The 13,032-nt window shown below is 40.0% G+C and overlaps 1 protein-coding gene across 7 annotated transcripts in view; it reads left to right on the forward strand.

Annotated features, from left to right (window-relative positions):
- Window positions 1-13,032, forward strand: part of ZNF618 (zinc finger protein 618) — a 184,162-nt gene that overhangs the window by 12,328 nt on the left and 158,802 nt on the right. The window lies entirely within an intron of this gene.

The raw sequence follows: 13,032 nt of genomic DNA on the forward strand, positions 1-13,032 counted from the left end.
TGGAAATCCAACCTTACAAATTTTTGTTTTAATCAAGATCTGTTGCTGTCAAAAGGCTAAAGTTGAGCATTCTTATTTATCTCACTTGATTTTTACAAAATAGCATTTTTCTGCCTTGAAGTACAGTAATCCTTGCACATTTGCCAAGTGCTTCTTAGGTGCCAGGCACTGGACTGATTTTTTTTTTTAAAGATTTTATTTATTCATTTGAGAGAGAGAATGTACACAAGCACAGGAGGACCAGAGGGAGAGAGGAAGAAACAGGCTCCCATTGAGCAGGGAGCCGAATGTGGGACTCAATCCCAGCATCACGACCTGAGCCGAAGGCAGACGCTTAACCAACTGAGCCACCCAGGTGCCCCTGGACTGATCATTTAACATCTAGTATCTCAGTTAATTGAGTCACCCTGGAGAGTAAGGAGTTTTTTTTTTTTTTTTTTAATATAAGGTTGTTGAGAATCAGAGGTAAAAGGGTACATAGCTGGTAAGGATGGTTGGCTTCAAATTCAGATGGCCGCCAGAGGCAAGGCTCGCCACAGCCCTTCGAGCTGCAGAGTCTTACATTCTCGCTTACGGTAGAGGAAGGGGAAGTTACTTGTCCAAGGTGCGGCCCTGGTGATTGGCTAGGACTTGAACCCAGCTCCCTGGGATGCCCTCCCCATTCTGTGGGGTCTGGATCTGGGACTCCCAGGCCCCCCCGCCCGCTCCCCAGCTCCCTGCGCTCCCCTCGGTGGGCCAGTGGCTTGTGTGTTTCATGCGCACAGAGCCTTTAATACTGCGTTTGAAAACAGTTGCAGAAGGTTTGCTGTAATTAATTACATTTGACATACTTGGAACTGGGGCCTCCTGGATTCAGAATGCAAATTTATGCCCAGACAGATGTAAGGTATGCTTGGAGCCAAGAGCGCTGGCACGTCCCAGCCAGGGCCTGCGGTGATGCTGGCTGCCCTGATGGGACTACCGTCACTGGCAGTCAGCAGTGGGGGCGGGATTCAAACTCCGTGATACCTGGAGCTCACAGGCTGTTGGAGGAGAAATAACTCAGGGCTTCAGGGTGGGAACCATAGTCTCTAGTCTGAGCCCTGCTTCTGACTCAACCAGAGTCTGAGGTAATTTCTTTTCTCTCTTTGGGCCTCAGTGTCCCCTCCTATACAGTCTTGGATAAGACTTGGGCTGGTTGCTCAGAAAGCGTGTTCTGTTAGTTTGTTCTGGGGCAGGGGGGCAGTTAAATCCGAGACAGAGCTTGGAGGGCTGGCTTTTGGAAGTATAAATAGCAGAGTTGAGAAAGGCTTGGAATAGGAAGGTAAGCAGGAGGCTATTGGAACACACAAGAGAAGTGTACAAGACCTGAAATTTAGCACAAGGTGTTGCTCGTTTCCAGGGCTCCACATAGAGAAGTCATGCATTCAGCCTCAGACTCCTCTTGCCATCTTTATTAGATACTTACTGCTGTATAACAAGTCACCCCAAAACTTAGTGGCTTGACACAACCCTGCTTATTGCGTCTCATGGTTTCTGTGGGTCAGAAATTTGGGAGTAGCTCAGTTGGTTGGTCTAGGTTAGGGTCTCACTGTGATTGTGGTCATATGGTGGCTAGGATAGTCTTAAAGGCTTCTTCACTTTCATGTCCGGTGCCAGGGTTTGGAAGACTTGAACACTTGGAATTTCTTGGGCATCCATCCATCCATCCATCCATCCATCCATCCATCCATCCATCATCCCTCCATCTCTCTCATGGGGTCTTTCCAGCAGGGAGGCTTCATACATAGCCTGACTTCTGTATGGCACCTTCTGTTTCCCACCCTGAGTTTCTTGTGTCCCAGCAGAGAGAGAGCCAAGCAGACCCAGTGTCTCCTTTTATGACTCAGTGTCAGAAGTCATGTAGCATAGCTTCTACCTTGGTCTACAGGTTGAGGCAGTTACAGAGCTAGGCCCCATTTCAAGAGGAAAGACATAAGCCCCACCTCTATGGAGTTGTGTCAACATTACATGTAACAGGGGATGTATCTTAGCATGGTCATCTTTGGAAAATACAAGCTGCCATACTATCTGTCTACCCATCAGTCCATCTGTTGGGTTGCTGTAGCTAGTCACCTATCCATCCTTCTCTACCCACCTACCCATTCACCCATACTATCTTTCTATCCTTCAGGGGTGTGTTCTTCTTATGACTATGTGTTCAACCATCCATCTACCCTATTCAAATCACCTGACACATTTTGAGTACCTAGTATGGGCCATATACATTTAGGGTGCTTTCAATGATGAGCTTAAAGGGGAGAATCAGACTAATAATTATGGAGAACTTACTCAGTATTAGTTTCTTTATCCCTCAAATGACTCCATGACGGATAATTTTCATCATGTCTGACAGGTGGGGAAACCAGGGCACAAAGAAGCTAAATAACTTGCCCAAGGTCATTCACTTAATTAATGTTTGGGGCAGAATTTGAACTGAGGACTTACCAGTTTACGCTGTCCTACGCTGTCTCCATTCTGGTTTCTGAGTGTGAGATGGCCGTCCAAGGGCTGGTTCTCTGCTTTTATTTTTCTTCTGAGTGAGAATAGATTCTTTTCCCCCTTGATTCCTTGATTATAAAAATAATACCTTCATTACAGGAATATTAAAGCAGTACAGAAAAAAATATGATCGTACTTTAAAAAAAAAATCACCCCAAATCCTACCACCCAGAGACAACCACTGTTCATGTTTGATGAACATTATTTAAAGTCATCTGTCTGCATATTTAAATATATACGATTACAGTTTTATACAAATGGGATTATATTCTACATGCTGTTCAGAGTCTGCTTTCTTTTTTCTTTTTAAACTCCTGGATATCATTCTGCATCAGTAAATAGAGATCTTCATTATTATTTTATTGACTGCGTTGTATTTCTCCTGTATATATGAACCCAGTGCCCTATTGGATTTAGGTTATTTCTAATCTTTTAACACGCAGGGTTTCTTGCTTGCGTGATCTCTTTATCATCACTCTCTAAAAGGCCGATTGCTGAATTGTAGCATATTCGAGTTCTACAGGTGATACTGGTTTACCCCTCTACTAAGAGATTGGGAGTGCTCATCTTAAACATTGTGGCCATCACCTGTAGTGCCAGTTTTTATAATCATAGATGTCCTGATTGGCAAACTAATGAGATTGAATATTTCTTGGTATACTTTCATTAGCCACTTGCGTTTCTTCTTTTGTGAATTGCCTGTTCAAGCATTTTGCCTGTTTTTCTCTTGGGGTGTTTATCTTTTCCTTTAGTTTTTAAAAGCTCTTTGGATTTTATTTTATTTTATTTTTTTTTTTTTTCTTTTTTTTTTTTCTCTTTGGATTTTAGAGCTATTGACTCTTTGCTATTCAGATTCCAAGGATTTCTTTTCCTAGAATTTTTTTAAAGTGTTGTTTAGTAGTGGTTGAATAAAATGTTTCCATTTTTGTGTTTTGGATTTTATTTTATTTTATTTTTTTGGTGTCACAGTTGTAAAAGACTTTTCCACATTAAGAATTTATAGTGAAAAAATGGAAGAAGATATTTGCAAATCATGTATCAGATAAAAGGTTAGTTTCCAGAATATATAAAGAACCCCCTACAGTTCAACAACAAAAACCCAAATAACCTTATTTTTAAAAAATGGCAGAGGACTTGAACATTTTCCTAGAGCATATGGGAATATGGCCAACAAGCATATGGAAATACACTCAACATCACTGATCATCTGGGAGATGCAATTTAAAACCACAATAAGATATCACCTCACACCCATTCGGATAGTCACTATAAAAAAAAACAAAACACAACCACCCAGAAAGTAAGTGTTGTGTGGAAAATTTGGCACCCTGTGTACTGTTGGTGCAGCTGCTATGGAAAACAGTATGGTGGCTTCTCAAAAAATTAAAAATAGAATTATCATATGATCTGGCAATCTTGCTTCTGGGTATCTATCCAAAAGAATTCAAAGCAGGATCTCAAAGAGATAATTATACACCCATGTTCATTGCAGTGTTATTTATAATAGTCAAGAAGGGGAAGTAACTCATATGTTCATTGATGGATGAATGGATAAACAAAATGGTCTGTACATGAAATGGAATATTATTCAGCCTTAAAAAGGAAGTCCTATCACCTGCTACAGTATGTATAAACCTTGAAGACACTATGCTACGTGGAATCATCCAATCACAAAAAGACAAATATTGTGTGATTCCACTCACATGAGACATTGAAAGTAGTCGGACGCATGGAAACAGAAAGTAGAATGGTGGTTGCCAGGCAAAGAGGGAAACGGGGAGTTGTTGTTCAATGGGTATAGGGTTTCAGTTTTGCAAGTTGAAAAAGTTCTAGAGATCTGTTGCACAACTCTGTGAATATACTTAGCACTTCTGAACTCTACGCTTAAAAAATAGCTAAGTTGGGGGGAAAAGCAGAGTTGAACATGTATGTTACCTAACAAATCAACAATTTGTCTTCTACGAACAAACACAGAAGAAATAGGTGTGTCTGTGTCTGTATACCATGTGCGATGTATACGAGTGCTGATAATTGTTTATAAGATTAAATACCTGGAGGGGCATCTGGGTGGCTCTATCAGTTAAGACTCTGCCTTCTGCTCAGGTCATGATTGTGGGGTCCTGGGATCAAGTCTTGCATCGGACTCCGTGCTCAATGGGGAGCCTGCTTCTCCCTCTCCCTCTTCAGCCCCTCCCCCTGCTTATGTGTGCGCTTGCTCTCTCTCTCTGTCAAATAAACAATTTTTTTTTTTTTTTTTTTTAAGATTTAAGAGCCTGGAAGCAAAAAAAGAATTTAAAAGCATCCTTATTTCTTTTATTATTTTATATAGCTTTTGTTTTCTTACATTTAAATTGTTTATCTATCTGGAATTTATTTGCTTTAGAGGAGGGACATAGAGATCAGGCTGTTTTTTTTTTTTTTTTTTCCTCAAATGGCTAGCTACTTGCTGTTACATCATTAATTGAATAATCCATCTTTTCCTTCTGGATTTGAAATGCCATCTTTGCCTTTTATTAAATTTAGGTCTTTTTCTGGACTTTTTGATGTTCTCTGGGTGTACAGATGTCCTCTTGTTTTAATTTGGTCACTTTTTAAAAAATTTTATTTTTTTTTAAAGATTTTGTTTATTCATAGAGACACAGAGAGAGAGAGAGAGAGAGACAGGCAGAGGGAGAAACAGGCCCAATGCAGGGAGCCTGACGTGGGACTCGATCCTGGGTCTCTGGGATCACGCCCTGGACTGAAGGTGGTGCTAAACCACTGAGCTACCTGGGCTGCCCAAAATTCTATTTTTTTTAAAAGATTTTATCTATTTATTTGGGAGAGAGAACATGAGTGGAGTGGGGGAGGAACAGAGAGAGGGAGAAGCAGACTCCCCACTGAGCAGGGAGCTTGATGTGGGGCTGGATGGTGGCATTCCGGGATCATGACCTGAGCCAAAGGCAGATGCTTAACTGACAGCCACCCGGGTGCCCCAATTTGGTCACTTTTAGATAAACTTGAGCACTAGAATCATATCTTAGGAACTGACCAATAGGGACGCCTGGGTGGCTCAGCAGTTGAGTGTCTGCCTTTGGCTCAGGACCTGATCCCAGGATCCTGGATCGAGTCCCATATCAGGCAGCCTGTGAGGAGCAAGAACTGACCTATAAAATAGCATGTACATTGCTATGTGTGTTGCTCAGCAGATTGGGGGCTGCTTTCTGGTGGGTTTTTTCACTGGGTAGACTTTCCTTGTTCTCCAGACTGGTCCTGGTGCCACATAGATACAAAAACAAGTTCGGTGAGGCTAGATAACTTGCTGTAGGTAGTAGCTAATTGGTGCTCTTGTTCACCACATCTGAGCAGTGGTGGAGCAGAGATTGGAGCCTGAGTCTGGCCCCCAAGTCTGTGGAGTTCCTCTAACAACACGTGGAGTCCTCTGGATGCCCAGATCTCTTTCCCTGTGGACCATACTTGCCCTGGCAGTGTGGTGTTGATATGCGCTGGTTGAAGTGCATGGGAAGCAGTAGTCCTGGTTTATTCAAGACAGATATTCCTAAACGGATTATTTCCTGGTTGCAGTTAGATATATACTAATATTTGTTTTAATAAGTTAATTTTTAAATAATTAAAGTAACCTAATGATATTACAGAGAAATAGGAAAATAAGGAAATAAAAAGACTGTTAAATAAATCCCAGCTCTCTTATATTCGCCATTAAAATTGCAGTATATTTCCTTCTAGTTATTTTATAAGCATATTTTTGTTATTGGAATCATAATGTATTAGTTTTTCCTCCTGCCTTTTCCTTCCCCCATCTTTATTTTGTCTTCCTAATTGTCATTTTTAAACACTGCATAATATTCATAGAAAAGAATGAACATAGTTTATTTAACCCGTACTCTTTTGTTGCATGTTTAGGTTGGTTCTCATTTTTCTCTTTTATAAAGTCCTGCTGTCACGAACAATTTCGTAAATAAAATATTCTGATATTTTAAAGCCATCTCCTTTGGATATATTCCCGAAGAGAGATTCCTGGATCAAGGGTAGATATTAGTTTAACACATTTCTGTATATCCTGCCCCCTTTGGGCCAATTATTGGTCCTAGGCTTTGGGAACCTCTGTTGATTTGGAAAAGAAATATAGTAAATTCTTCAAAAAAATGTTTCACTGACTTTATTATTATGAGAAGGGTTCACATTCAATTAGGAAACCTAGAGTATACATGCACAAAAGAAAAGACTCTGTAATTGCACATTTCTCCAAGATGAGCTTTGTTAATTTCATGTCTGTTCTTACAGTATTTACTTATACAAGTATTAATTTTTCAGTAAGTTATTTTTAATCTCATTTTATTAGCCAGAATTCTCTAATAACTTATTTTTCTGCATTGATACTGCTGATAAACCATTTTTGGATGATGATCCTTCCTCTTTGAAGATCTTAAACACCTTCTGAATTTATTTAGCCATTAGATATTTGTCCTAATTGTAGGTGATGACTCTTGATAGGTGCCAAGGTGGTAAATCAAGATAGATTCTGTTCACAGCCATACACTGTATGCCGTAGAAAGTGTTCAATGTTGTAAAACTGGTTGCTGAGGGTGTTTTAGTGGAGGGAAAGATGAATCCTGATATAGAGAATCCAGGGCCACTTCCTGGAGGAAGTGGTATTTGAATGTGACTTTGAAGGACAGATAGAATTTGAGGGTCTAAAGATGGGTCTGCAGGAGGAAAGGGATGGAGTAGAGCAATCAAACCATAGGAATCATCAAAGAAAGATGAACTTTGGTGATTTTTTGGCATTGAGTATTTATTACTATCAATCTAATTCCCTGAAAGCCGGTGAGTCATAAAATTCGGCCTAAATGTGGTTGTCCTTTATGTGGGCCCACCAGTGTTCAGTTAATCAGAACTCTTATCTCTGAGGGGGTGCAGGTAGGTGGGGGCTAGAAGGGCAAGATAGCAGGTAGGGGAAGTTAGAGGAAGAAAGCCGAGTCTTTGGTGATCTGGCCTCAGGTCAGAATAGTGTTTTCACTCTGCAAAGTGCTTTTGCAGATGCGGTCTCATCCTGCCTCCCGGTACCTGGACGGAACTGACCTTTGCAGGGCCTGTGCCCTGCTGGGCAGTGGCATATCAGACTTTCATGCCTGACCCACTAGAAGAAAGACATTTTACATCACCATCTTATACACGTGGACTCATATGGGTGAAGCAAAAGCAGGGAACAGTATTTACACTTAACTACTTGCAATGCATTCTGATATTTTGAATTCTCTTTTATTAAAAAAAAAAAAACTGCTAGCGGTGACTCATTGATTTCAAGACCCATCCAACAGTGAGTCTTCCAGGTTCCCCTGCCAGGGCCTCCCAGGTGTCTTGAGCCATGGAAGTTAGAGTGCTGGCCAGCAGGTAAGGAACAGATCAGAAATGTCCTGCCTGCTTGGCTTCCCCAAGCCTCCTGATGAATATTGATCTTTGTAACTTCCCACTTAAGATGTGAGTGCACGAAGCAGGCAGCTGGATTGGCGAACTGAGCTTGAAGATGGCTTGGAGCAGCTTTGCGCAAGCAACTATAGACATCTCAGGGGTTCCAAGGAATCCCAGGGAACAAAACCATCAGTGGCAATGATCTTGGAGAGGTGAGGCAGAGGATTATGGTCTTTTTTTTTTTTCTGTTTTGCGTATACTAAGTTTTCTCTTTTTTCCAGACAACTCCTTTTTTTTTCTTTTCTTTAAGATTTTATTTATTCATGAGAGAGAGAGAGAGAGAGAGGGAGAAGCAGGCCCTCCGCACCCCCCACCCCAAGCGAGGAGCCCCATGTGGGACTCGATCCCAAATCCCAGGATCACACTCTGAGCTGAGGGCAGATGCTTAACCACTGAGCCACCCAGGCGCCCCTACACTAAGTTTTCTTAGTGGAAGAACACCAACCTCTTTCATAATAACAAAGTGAGTCAAAAGATCCCACTTTTTAAAGAGTTTACTATATTTTTCAAATCAATGGGAGTTCCCAAATCTTAGTACCAATAATCTCTCTTTGGGAATATACCCAAAGGCGAGGATGTTAAAATTTCAAAATATTTTATATATGAAGATGCTCTTTACAGGGTCATTTTACCAAAGTCCACTATGAGGTCTGGCAAGAGTGTGCAGAGTGGGTCTGAGTGCTACTGCACATGATGCCCCCAGGAAAAAAAAGTCATTAGATTGCTGCTCTGAGAAGCAAAGTGGCTAAGGATGTCCCCTTTGTAGCTGGCCTTCTGGGATGCAAAACCCACATCTGCCTCTTTCTGACCACTTGATGCTGGGTGAATTCCTTAGCCTCTCTCTGCATCAGTTTCCTCATCTACAAAAATCGGCAGAGTGAAAATTAGAGGAGTTAATAGTAAAAGCACTGGGGCAGTGCTTGACACATAGTAAGTCCTTTTTCTAAGATTTTATTTATTCATGAGACACACATAGAGAGGCAGAGACACAGGCAGAGGGAGAAGCAGGCTCTCTGCAGGTAGCCTGATGTGGGACTCGATCCCAGGACCTCAGGATCATGCCCTGAGCCAAAGGCAGATGCTCAACCACTGAGCCACCCAGGTGCCCCCGATACATAGGAAGTCCTCTATATAAGGATTAGCTGGCCAGTTCCATCTGAATACTCTTTTTCCTTCCTTGCACAGAATGTGGAAGCTTCCTGTAGGCTCACTAGTCCTGTGTCTGAGTCCATTTGGGGTATAGGACGGAGACGGTGGAAGGACTGTAGGGTTGGATGCAAGAGGCTCGTGTGGAGGGTTCTGGCCCTTTTCAGGCGTGGCCTGAGTTTGGGGTGTCATTTTCCCTCTGGAAACACAGTTGTCAAGAATATGAGATAATGAGCTATTTCTGCTCTGCCTAGTAAAATTGTCATGAGGATAAAAAAACTGATTCACCCATAAAATGAAGGGACTGGGCTTTAGAGATGATGGAGGGGTTTCCTTATGAATTCCAGCTGCGGTCGGTTATTGGTTCCATGGATAGACTGGGATTGATTAGTGATGTCTGCCACTGGGAAGGCAACGTGGTGGTGAGTAGCTCACATTGGCTGCTCCGGAGCTGGTTGGCTCCGCGGGTCCCACTTAATCCATGGCCAGGTGGTTTGAAGGTTATACAGGATTGAGGAACTGGCTGTCCAGTACTGCTACCAAGATATGGGTGGCTCTGAGTCCATATTTTCTAAATGCATATATTAAAATATCTTAAAGCTCCAGCATCTTAATGAGAGTGGAACTGGCATAGGCGTATACAGGCAGATAGATTTTAATAGGTTACGGTCCAGACACAGACTCAGCAGATTCAGCTATGTATTAACTTCAGATCCAGTATCATCCTGTTTTGGTTAATTTTGCTTGTAAAATATTCTAATATTTGCTAAACATCTCTCCCTATTGTTCTGTTTTCAAAACTTTTGTTAGTCTCACATATTCTACTAGATGATTATTAGAATTGTTTTTACTTATTTTTATTTTTTTAAAGGTTTATTTATTCATGAAATACACAGAGAAGCAGAGACATAGGCAGAGGGAGAAGCAGGATCCCTGCAGGGAGCCCAATCCTGATGTGGGACTTGATCCCAGGACCCCGGGATCATGCCCTGAGCGGAAGGCAGACGCTCAACTGCTGAGCCACCGGGTGTTCCTAGAATCATTTTTAAAGGTAAAAGTTCGGGGTGCCTGGGTGGCTCCGTCAGTTAGGCATCTGCCTCTGGCTCAGGTCATGAACCCAGGGTCCCGGGATCAAGCCCCACATCCAGGGCTCTCTGCTCAGGAGGGAACCTGCTTCTCCTTCTCCCTCTGCTTGCTGCTCCCCCTGCTTGCGCTCTCTCGCTGTCAAATACATAAAATCTCAAAAAAAAAAAAAAACTGATAAAAATTGTGTTGTGATGTTAGTTGTATTAAATGTATGCATTGACTTGAGTAGGAATGACATTCCCACAATATTTTTTCTGTCCTGTGAGGAGGTGTTTTTCTTCATTCATATTCCCTTATGTGACCCAGAGTAAAGTTTTCCAGTTAAGTTTTTAAACACATTCCTGAGTATTTGCTATTTTTTACTGTAATGGGAGAATTTCCCTTATTGTTTATTTTGCCTAATTAATTCAGGTACCAGTAGAAGACCTACTGGTTTTTATGTGGTTGTTTTGTTAGTGGACAACTTACCATATTGTCTTCTTAATTCCAGTGGTTTCTTGTGGGTTTTAGATAGATGATAATATATGCAGATAATACTCATTTCCTTTCTTTTACAGCATTGTCCTTTTTTTTTTTCCTTATATGTCGACTAGGCCTTTTAGCAGTTTGAATAATAGTAGGGATAACAAGTATTCTTGTATTGTCTTATTCTTTTAGTGGGAAGGGTTCTAGCGTTTTCTAATTAAGTATGAATTTTTATTTTGGATTCTGATACATATTCTTTATCACTAAGCATCTTCTGAGTTGCTCAGTGTTTGCTTTTGCTTTTTTTTTTAATTTTCAAGATGAAGGTGAGTGGTATGATCTAGGAGCAATTTTCATTTTTCTGTATTTGAATTTTTCTTTTGCAATGGAGTGTGAATCAGCCCCTCCCCCGCCATAAAACTATTTAATAATAAGAGATGGGGAAAAGATGATGAATTTTAAACAAATACCTATTCATTATGTACCCAGATGGCCATATGGTTTTCTTACTTTGATCTGTTGATGTGATGAATTATATTAATAGATTTTCTAATATTAAACCATCCTGGAAGGAACCCATTGTATTCGTTTTGTTTCATTATTTTAATACACCTCAGATCCATTTTGCAGTGTTTTGTGTCTCTATTCCTTAGTGAGATTGTTTTGTGGTTTTATTTTTAGTGTACTGTTTTTGTCGTTTTTAAAATGGGGATTATGCTAGTACAGTGGGTTATAAATTGGGAGGCTTTCCATCATTTTCAGTGATCTGGAACAAGGTGGATAAGTACATTGTAAATTGTGTACCTACGGGTAGTAGTTGCTGAGATTGCTGTGTTGAGAAGGATTCTGAGGTCCTGTCATGTGTAAACAATTTAGTGTTTGGTAGGAGTGTAGGAAATGAGAGTTTAGGCATGCATGCCAGATGTTTATTTGTAGTCCCTGCCAGGAATGATTTATTTTGCATGGGAATTATCTATCTTTTGAAAGTTTAAAAGGACTTGCCTTTAAAACTCTCTATCTTGTTATGCTTTTGGAGATGATTATTTTCCACTGTAATCCTCCGTTCACTTATTTTTTTGGCTTTTGCTCTTGTTGAAAATAGTTTTGGTCATTTATATTTTCTTAGAAACTTACTCATCACGAATTTGAACCATATTTGCATAGAACAGTATATAACTTTAAAAAATGTCCTCTGGTTAGGTTTTCTAGTCCGATTTTCTTGTAATTGTATTTTTTCTTTATTTTTTGGGTGAATACTAATATCCAGGCCTATTTATTATTTTTGTACCCACCACTTCCACTTTGAAGTTAATGGTCAATTGTAACTGTTTAAAAGGTTTTCACGTTGTTACAGTTACGTTAAACCCAACCTTCTCTTTCCTTTAGATTTTTTAAAAAATTGGATCCTTAGCTCCTTATTTTTTTTCTGTTTAGTAGTAAAAGTGCTTAATCAATGAATTTTCCTCTGAGCACATTTTTGGTCACATCCCATAAGCCTACTTTGAAGTGTTATAATTCTTCTCTCCTAAATATTCCACAGTTTTAGTTTTGATATTCTCTTTAGTCTAAAGGTTGTTTAAAAGTATAATTTTTTATAAATTTTTGTGATTCCCACTTTTTAGTTTATTGTGAGAGAATGTTGCCAATAATAGTTTTGCTTTGGGTGATTCATAGAAAATTTTGGATTCCTTTTTTAAAATATTAGTTTGTGTAAATGTTTCATTTGCTTGCAACAGAAACAATTTCCACTTTGGGGTTTATTGTTTGCTAGGTGTATGTATATTTCTCAATTTCATTTGTCATTGACGTTAGTCATATTTTTTAGATTCCCTGTAGAGCCCTAAATAATACTGTTTTTCCATTTATTACTTCAAGAATTTGGGACTCTGTTAATGTCTTCCAATAATATAATGTTTCTCTTGGTTTTACCGTTGGCTCTTTCTGGTTTACTTCATATATTTTATTGCTAGGTTATTTTACAGATATATATTTGCCCGCTAACGTTTTATTATGGATTGTCCTTCTAAGCTGTAAAAATAGATCCTTGTTGACCTTTTCCATGCTTTCTACTTTCAGTTGTTGTTTTTCTAATTTTTGTAAAGCGTTTCCCAATATCACCTTTAATTCTAGTAATTTTATTTATTTTGTTTTTTATTTTTAATTTTTAAGATTTATTTATTTATTTATTTATTTATTTATTTATTTATTTATTTATGATAGACACGTGGGGGGGGGAGGGCAGAGACACAGGCAGAGGGAGAAGCAGGCTCCATGCTGGGAGCCCGACTCAGGACTTGATCCCAGGACTCCAGGATTGTACCCTGGGCCAAAGGCAGGCACCAA

The sequence above is a fragment of the Canis lupus genome, chromosome 11 (genome assembly GCF_003254725.2).
Source record: "Canis lupus dingo isolate Sandy chromosome 11, ASM325472v2, whole genome shotgun sequence".
NCBI lineage: Eukaryota > Metazoa > Chordata > Mammalia > Carnivora > Canidae > Canis > Canis lupus.